General features: G+C 32.8%; 1 pseudogene; it reads left to right on the plus strand.

The window, feature by feature from the left end:
• Positions 1-2,644: 2,644 nt before the first annotated feature.
• LOC124896213 lies at positions 2,645-3,659 on the plus strand (annotated as a pseudogene).
• The last annotated feature ends 6,346 nt before the right edge of the window (positions 3,660-10,005 follow it).

The following is a 10,005-nucleotide window of genomic DNA, read 5'->3' on the forward strand; positions in this document are numbered from 1 at the left end:
TACTGATCCTGGAGATGCTTTGAACAATTAGACTTGTACCCCATCCCTGGTTCTCTGAGAATCTTGGTAGATAATTGTATTACTATTTACAACACGATTTAAGATTGACGCCTGAATAGTGGTTATGAATTTATGTGTTTTGCCTCTACTTTTGAAAGCTTAAATGCCAAATCCTGACTATGTTTTACTGTTTATTTTAAATCTTCTTCATTAATTTATTTCCTCTTTTTCCTTTTTTAGCGAGCAAACTAACAAATTTGCAATTACTATGAATGTGACATGTAATGAAACAAGCGAAAAAATTCCAAATAGCGAACGAGACTTTGCAGAATATAAAGAAGACACGATGTCTGAAGAGTTAACTAGAGAATTTGAACATTTTGAAAATAAGGAAAAACCAAATTGTGATAAAACTGAGACGATTAACTTGGGGAATTCGGATCTTATAAAAGAAACAAGGATCAGTGTTCATTTGACTCCGTCCTAAAGGAAAGAATTAGTTGATCTCTTGAAGAAGTATATAGATGTGTTTGCATGGTCCTATGATGATATGCCGGGTCTAAGCACAGATATTATTTCGCATAGGTTTCTAACTGATCCATCTTGTCCTCCTGTAAAACAAAAGCCGAGAAAAATGAAGCCTGATTTAAGTTTGAAAGTAAAGGAGGAAGTGTCCGAGCAATTCGATGCCAACGTCATTCGAGTCACGAAGTACCCCACTTGGTTAGCCAACATTGTACCCGTGTCAAAGAAAAATGGAAAAATCAGAGTATGCGTGGATTATCGAGATCTCAACAAGGCTAGCCCAAAGAATGATTTCCCTCTTCCAAATATTCACATACTCATTGATAATTGTGCGAAGCAAGAGTTGCAGTCTTTTGTTGATTGCTTCGCAGGGTACCACCAGATCTTGATGAATGAGGAAGATGCCGAGAAAACTGCATTCATCACACCTTGGGGAGTGTATTGTTATCGAGTGATGCCGTTTGGACTCAAGAATGCAGGGGCAACTTATATAAGGGCTATGACTACCATTTTTCACGACATGATCCATAAGGAGATTAAAGTTTATGTAGATGATGTCATTATCAAGTCGTGAAAGAGATCAGATCACTAGACAGATTTGAAAAATTTTCTTTGACAAGCTAAGACGGTACAATCTAAAATTAAATCCTGTAAAGTGTGCATTTGGTGTTCCCATCGGGAAGCTATTGGGTTTTATCGTGAGTAGGAAAGGCATAGAATTGGATCCTTCTAAAATAATCCTCTAAGAAGTAGAAAGGACATGATGAGTTTTCTAGGTTGACTCAATTACATCAGTTGATTTATTGCACAATCCACAGTGATTTGCGAGCCGATATTCAAGCTGTTGAGAAAGGATGTCGCTACTAAATGGATAAAATATTGCCAGCAAGCTTTTGACAGAATCAAGGAGTATTTGTCTAATCTACCCATTTTGGTGCCCCCAAAACTCGGAAGGCCATCTTTGCTATATTTGTCTATATCAGACAATGCCTTTGGGTGTGTTTTAGGACAACATGATGAAACTAGAAAGAAGGAGCAAGCTATACATTATTTGAGCAAGAAGTTCACGCCTTATGAAGCCCGGTATACATAATTGGAGCGTACATATTGTGCCTCGACTTGGATTGCACAAAAACTAAGGCATTACATATGTGCATATACCACTTTTTTATTTCTAGAATGAATCATCTCAAGTATATCTTTGAGAAGCCTATGCCTACCGGGAAGCTACCAAAGTGGCAAATTCTGCTTGGTGAATTTGATATTGTTTATGTTACTCAAAAGGCGGTGAGAGGAGAAGCTTTAGCCGACTATCTTGCTGAAAACCCTATAGATGAAGAGTATAAGCCTCTTAAATCTTATTTCCCAGACAAAGAAGTTCCATTTATTAGAGAAGATATTTCAGAAGAATATCCAGGTTGTAGAATGTTCTTTGATGGGGCTGCAAACTTCAAAAGAGTCGGTATTGGGGAAGTACTAATTTCAAAGTCAGGCCAGCATTATCCGATCTCAGCAAAGCTCAGGTTTCCATACACTAACAATATGGCAGAATATGAGGCTTACATTCTTGGTCTTAGAATGGTTGCTGATATGAACATACAGGAACTTTTGGTAATAGGGGATTCATATTTAGTGGTTCATCAAGTACAAGGAGAATGGAGTATCAAGAATGTGAAGTTGTTTCCATATTTGGAGTACATGAAAGAGTTGCGCAAAAAGTTCATCAAGGTTGAATTTAAACATGTTCTGAGAACTCAAAATAAGTTAGCAGATGTATTAGCGACCTTGTCCTCTATGATTCAACATCCAGACAAGAAATTCATAGATCCTATCATGGTTAATGTACAAGACCAACCGACCTACTATCTTCATGTAGCAGTAGAACTAGATGACAAACCTTGGTATTATGACATTAAGAGGTATCTCAAAGACGGAGACTATCCAGAAGGCATAACCAGTATTCAAAAGAGAACATTTTGGAGATTGGCAAATCACTTTTTTCCTAAATAGAGAAGTCCTATACAGGAAGACTCCAGATTTAGGATAGTTAAGGTGTGTCGATGCTCAAGAGGCGACCAAGTTAGTCGAAGAGATACATGGGGGCATGTGTGGGCCGCATATGAATGGTTTTATTTTGGAAAAGAAGATTCTTTGGGCTAGCAATTTCTGGATGACAATGGAAACAGATTGCATTCACTTTGTGCAAAAGTGTCATAAATGTCAGATTCATGGTGACTTGATTCATGTTCCACCAATTGAATTCAATGTGACAAGTTCTCCTTGGCCATTTGCAGCATGGGGCATGAATGTCATCGGTCCTATTGAGCCATCCGCATCAAATGGACATTGGTTTATTTTGGTAGCTATTGATTATTTCACCAAATGGGTAAAAGCCTCTTTATACAAGTTTGTGACAAAGAAAGTGGTGACAAATTTTGTTCGAAATAATATTATTTGTCGATTTGGAGTCCCGGAGTCAATTATAACAGATAATGGAGCTAATCTCAATAGTGGCTTGATGCGTGAGATATGTGAGAAGTTTAAAATTTCACCCTTTACCGTCCTCAGATGAATAAAGCAGTTGAGGCCGCCAAAAAGAACATCAAATGGATATTACAAAAAGTGATTGATAATTATAATTATTGGCATGAGAATTTGTCGTTTGCCCTCCTTGGATATCGCACCACTATTAGGACTTCTACTGGAGCAACGCCTTATTTGTTGGTGTATAGAACAGAAGCAGTGTTACCGGCAGAAGTAGATATCTCGTCCTTGAGGATCATTCAGGAAACTGAGTTGAGTGACGCCCAATGGATTCAAAATCGGTATGAACAATTGATTCTAATTGATGAAAAGGGGATGAACGTAGTTTGTCATGGGCAGCTTTATCAGAATAAAATGGCCAGAGCTTTCAACAAGAAGGTACAACCGAGATAATTCAAGTCGGGATAATTAGTGTTGAAGCGCATATTTCCGCACCAAAATAAAGCTAAGGGGAAGTTCGTACCTAACTGGAAAGGGCCTTATGTTATTCACCAAGTAGTGACAGGCGGAGCACTAATCTTAGCAGAATTGGATGGTGAAGTATGGCCGAAAGCCATCATGTAGATGTTGTTAAGAGAAACTATGTTTAAAAGCCTTTTTCTTATGTAATGTTCGTTTTGCTATGTAATGAAACTACGAATGACCTAATTCCCTTGGGGAATACGCATGAAACCAACGTCGGGTTTGGTCTTTTAAGTAGAAATTTCTCCAAAATCCCTCTTTACTTGTAATGCGAACTACGGTTGACCTGACTTCTTTGGCGGATACATAGACGGACACATCGGCCTCAATCATATTAGAAGAAAATTTAATTTTCCCCCTTTTTTATTATTTATTTCACGTGTAATGAACTACGTTCAGCCTGATTCCCTTGGGATACGTAGGCAACCTACGAGGGTTCGGCCCCTTAGTTTTTAAATTTCTTAAATGTATTTCATAAACTATGCTTGTCCTGATTCCCTTGGTGGATACGTAGGTAACCTATACAAGGCTCGGTCTCATCATTTTGGAGTGTCAGCATCTCTCAAGTTAAAGCTGGGATAGCTTTTAAGGCGGCTTTGTTTCGAGAAATGGTCGAGAAGATGTTGTGAGATGTTGAAGAGTGTGGGTTCAATCAAGTAGTTGAAAAGAGAGGACATTCGCTTTGTTTCACAATATGTCACAGTTCAAAAGTTTAGTAGAATTTTTATTTTTTTACCACTATGCATAATTGCACATTTTTCTTTATCAAAGTCATTTGTTACTCTTATTTATCTTTATCTTAAATAGCTTTCAATTAAACATGATCTCATCGTCCATTGGCCAAGATTTGAAATGAATTGGGTAATAAGTTCAATCAAAACTGGAAGCACGAGGCATTGAGAGCCAAACCTTCAAAGTCAACACAAATCAACCCCCCCCCCCCCAAACTTACAAATTTTCTAAGTGCAGGTTTTTGGAGAACAGTAGAAACCAAAAGTTGATAACATTTGTAGTTCTGCGAGAATTGCACCTCGAACGGTTTTAATTTCCTTTAAAACATTTAGGAGAAATTATGCTTTATAAGTAGTACTAATTAAATGATTCTGAAGATTTTCTAAGGATTGCATACGCACTACACATGATTTTTGGTTAGTCCACATAGATGTCTTTTATAATACTGCACAAGTGTTTTCAAATGCTTAAAATGCACAATACACTATTTTCAATTATTTTGCACCGCATATGCACCGCACAAATGCTTTAAAATATGTTAAAATTCATTGTACATGGCATTAATGGCTTTGCATAAGCACAAACACATTGCACAATTGCTTTAAATTATTTTAAATACTCAATACATGGCTCTCAATTGCTTTGCATATATGCTCTAAAATGCACCGCACATGCACTTAAAACATGCTTTAGAATGCACTATACATGACTTTAATGGCCTTCGCATAGGCACAATTGCACTGTACAATTGCTTCAAGTTATTTTGCATTACGCATGACTATCATTTTCTTCTTAGACACTGCACAATCTCTTTAAGTTATTTTCACTATGCATGGCTTTCAATTTCTTCTATAGCATCGCACAATTTCTTTCAAATGCATTGCACAATTACTTTATGATAATTGCACAAAACTTATGGATGCACCAAACAAATATTTTAGGAAAATTCATTGCCTGTGAAAGTCGTTTTTCATAAATCATTGGCTTAGAAAAGGAAAGCCTCCATCCATTAATCATTTGGCTGAAAATGCCTCATCTTTATAACTTACTTGGTTTAAGGCCATATTTTCATCGCCGAAAGGCATCATTCACATGAATCATCGGCCTAAAAATTTATTTGCATAAGATTTGTTTCCAACTTGCAAGACCATTTACATAGAGTAACGCTCGAGGCATTATCTTCATTAATTCACTGAGTGCATTTACTATTATGTACTAATCGCTTTACCTAGTTTAAGTTTTGCAGGAACCTTAGCACAAAAGTGAAACTATCTCTAAGCAGCGAACTAGGGCAAAGCTAGCGTAATATCAAGCATCCCTAGCGGCGTCGAAGATTCAAAAGCTCTACTCGACTCAATTTTCAAAATTTCCATGCAACTTTAAACTGATTTCACAAATTTATTCTTATATTCCAGCGGCATCATAAATCTGAAACAGGGACAAAATTTTGAGATTCTCTCAAAATTTTTGGATAACATAACTTTTGAACTACATCGACCTGATTCTCGTGAAACCCAGGATATATAGGCGACTCAGAAACTAGGGTTCGGTCAAATTCATAATCAAAATCGTGCCAATTTTAGCTTCACCACTCTACCTTTCAGGTGTAGCCTTTTCGTAATTGGTCTAATTTACCAGTCAAAACAAAATTTGTTAGCGTCAACGCCTTCTCCCAAAGACTCTTTTCATCATCTTTGGTCTAAGAGGGACAAGTTGTTGACACCCAATTTTGGCTTTCCTTTTCATAAAATTAATTTTATTGATGCTTAGGATTCTTGAATATTTTTCCAATACATTTTTCTTATTTTTTTATATTAATAGTTTGAAAAATAATATTTTCTTATCTTTGCACCTTATATATTTACTCAGAAAAATGAATAAATAACTATATTTTTAAATTATCATTTTCATTATTTCCTTCTAAAATGAATATATAATATATGTTAGCATAATAATATAATCCTTGCTATATATATATATATATATATATATATATATATATATATACTCTTAATCTTATTTGTTTGATTTTGAACTATGGCCAGACGTATTTTAAATATAACATAGATGCATATTTGAAATCGTGCATATGTGTATATGTACTTATATGTGTGAAAATGTATACTTTTTGGAAAAATAACTAGAACAAAATAAACATTGATGAATTAATTAATTGAAAATGATTTAGGAAAATTAGATTTGTTACAAATATAATTCACTTATGCACAAATTTTGGACCATCCCTTTCAGCCTAATACCACTACGACCAGCCCAAAATTCCTTTGTTTTGCCTGAAAATTAACACCAGCCCAACCCAGAATAGCCCCGACCCGGCCCAATTCTCTAATTTCCTCCAACAAGACTCCAATCCTTTCTCCAAGTTCATTCCCAACCGAACTACTTAGTTCACCTTCTTCACCAAAGAGCCCCATGAACCTGCCTCTCTCCTTCTTTTGTCCAATGGATAATCACCAAAATCAATACCACAGTCACCCATCTCCATCACTACAGCTTTATATCCCTTCACGTCCCCTTTCATTGAAGTCTCAAAGCTACCTATAGCTAAAATCATCTTATGAGATCTTCTGAAAGGGAAGGGATATGGGTATCCAACAGTTTCTGAAGTGTTTTTACATTGATTTAGCAGTCAAAGAACTCATCCTTCTTGAAGAAGTCAAGCCACCAATATCAAATTTCCATTTAAGTCTCAATCTTACAAATCTCATCTGAAAAAGGTGATTTTCCTTCATCAAAATGTCACTTTTAAATTCAAATTTTGAATTTCTCAAGGCTTTCTCCAAGAAGCCATTTTAATTTTTCTTATAAAAGGGGGTTCTTTTTCACCTCTCAAGAGAGGAAAAAAAGGTTAAAAAAAATGGAGAAATTTTGAGTCCCTTACTGTTTTCACTCTTAAGTTTTCTTATTCTATTTTAATTTTCGGTCACTGCTCCTCCCGTCTCTCGTCGCTTTTCATCGTTCGTACTCGAGGCTGGTGGGAAAGTTGTTCATCGAATCGTGGTTATATTCACTGCCCAAAACAAGTTCGAGTTGAATCTTGACGAAAATCCCTTGTTAGCTGCCCCACGCAAGGAGCGCGTTTGGAGTCTCATGACTTGATGACTCAACCCCATCTCTGTCCAAATCAGAGAAGCGAACAATAATTATTTTGCATATTTCCACAGAATAGTGCCTCTTTCCCCTCTTTTTAATATTTATTCGTCTTTTGTAGACATGTATTAATATTATTGTTTTATATTTTGCCCATTATTGTTTAAATTTTTTTTGTATGTTTTCTTATTTGAATTAGCGTGAAATTCTTAATATGATAGTGAATTTATAATTTTCCTTTTCACCTGTTAGATTTTAAACTTAGTATTATCATTAGACTTCGGTATACGATATATATCTTTAAAAGGTAAATTTGGTAGGTTAAAATATATATTTTTGAATAAAGGTCAAGTTTATTGGAATTCCTTAATACTTTTTTAATACGCAATAGCGACTTAGTTTAAAATAAAATTAGTCTCTTGTTAGTTACTAAGGTTGAAATAGTCAACTATAAGTTTTGAGATAGATGGACTTATTATCATTAAACTCGAAAATCGGTTGTAATCATTTTGGACATGGAAAATCAACTTTCTTTTCTCATCAATTTTAAATAAAATATAGTACCTTTTTAAATTTAATTCCATCAGGCTTTTTCTTAAGATTTCAAATGGCAAAGATATTAGTTTAAAACATAAGCCTTTCCTTAGTAAAAAAAATAAAAATTCAAGTCTATATGGATCTAAATATTTATTTTTAGTTATCTTCAACAATTCATTTAGTATAGAATAATTAACCATCTTATTTACCTCTATTCCAAAGCAGTATAATAACTCATGTGGACCTCACAATTTTCTTCACAATTTTTTATAAATGTTTTTTGTTGGTTCTAATAAACAATACACATTTCTATTTCCTTTTATAAATGGTGAAATTTCACTTTTATTTTATTCAAGTGAAATTGGTCCACAGGTAAATAGAATTAATTTTTTTTTGCACAGTTAGTTATAGTAAATTATTTAATGAAGTAACAAAGAAATAAAACAAAATATATTACTCCTTTCGTTTTAAAAAGAATGATCTATTTCAACTTGGCACGAGATAATAAAATAAAGAAAACTTTTGTATCTTGTGTTCATAAATTAAAGTCATGTCAAATGTATCAAAATATTTTTTATCTTGTGGTTTAAAACATCACACATGAAAAATTAAAATTAAAGTGTTGCCAAAGAAAAAAAAAAATTTAAAACAAATTAAAATAAAAAAATAAGACATTATTTTTGAAACTGATAGAGTAACAAACATCTGCAAGGCATTCATATACCCACAGTTCATATCATTCTAAAATAATTTCAAGTTGAACTTTTTTACGATATCTAAAATAATTTTAAAATACAATTTGTTAAACCTTAAAAAGTAATTTAAGTAGTGAGTTTTATTCATACTTTATTATGATATATGAGAATTTATGTACTAATTTTTTTATTAAATGTAAATTTAAATAATATGTTTGTCAAATGAGAAGTAGAATATTAAATTTAAAGAGAAATTATATTTGAAGTTTGTTCTATTTAAATGTTTTTTCAATCATGGTGTCCAAACAAAGTGACTCTCCTCGTAACTAAATCTACAGAATAAACAAGTTTCTTTTGAGTGTAACATTCATTATTATTTTTTACAAATATTATTTATAGTTAATTTATGTTGAAGGTAAAACTTACAAATATAACCAAGGGTTTAACTGTTTTTTCATAATTATTTAAATATTTTTATTTAATTTTTATATTGACCCCACCACAACTCTATTTTAAAGGAAAAAATTAATATAATGGTCATTTCATTAGAATCTTTTAAATGTCACTGATCATGTAATCTTTTACATGGATTCCACACACCTCAACTCTATGTCTATTTTTCTATGTAGTAAAAAAAATGCATTATATTAGAATGTATATTTTAATGCATTCTATGTTTCAATTCAAATAATATGTTTTACTTTTTAATCAGTGCTAAGAAAGAATTGATATATTTTATTGGATTAGTATTTTATAACATTAACAATATTTTAATTATGTTGAATTTCATTTATTTGTCAAAAGCTACGCAAAGATATACTCTTCTATTTAAGATTTGTTTATTTTAAAGATAATTTGAAACATCATGAAGTGTTTTCTTATATCTTAAATTCGATGTTTGTTCAAAATGTTATAAATTGAAATAAAGGGAGACGTAGTTTAGAGAAGAATGTGCAAATACTCACATATTTTTCATAAAAGATAAAAAAGTGAATTTAGTTTTGACCACACATTTAATTGCATAAATTAACTATTACTATATTATAGTAAGATAATAAAAATTACTCATAAATATTGAATAGGGGTTTATCTATCAAACACAATAAATGATTCCTCCATAATTTCAAAACTTCACATGATATATATTATTACAAAAATTTGCACTACATATAATTTATGAAAACATAATTAATTACTAAGTACCTATAAAAATTATTTTAAACAACTTATTTAAAATGTAGTATTAACTATCTCATGTCAAATTACTATACTATATTGTTAGCATCCTATGTTTACGTTTTAATAATGACAAACTGATGAGTGTATCTTTATAGGATAATTAGACGACTGCTAATGATGAAGGGATGTCCCACACAAGGATATGAAGGACCAAAAAATTAAT

This window comes from Capsicum annuum, chromosome 2 (assembly GCF_002878395.1).
Source record: "Capsicum annuum cultivar UCD-10X-F1 chromosome 2, UCD10Xv1.1, whole genome shotgun sequence".
Classification (NCBI taxonomy): Eukaryota; Viridiplantae; Streptophyta; class Magnoliopsida; order Solanales; family Solanaceae; genus Capsicum; species Capsicum annuum.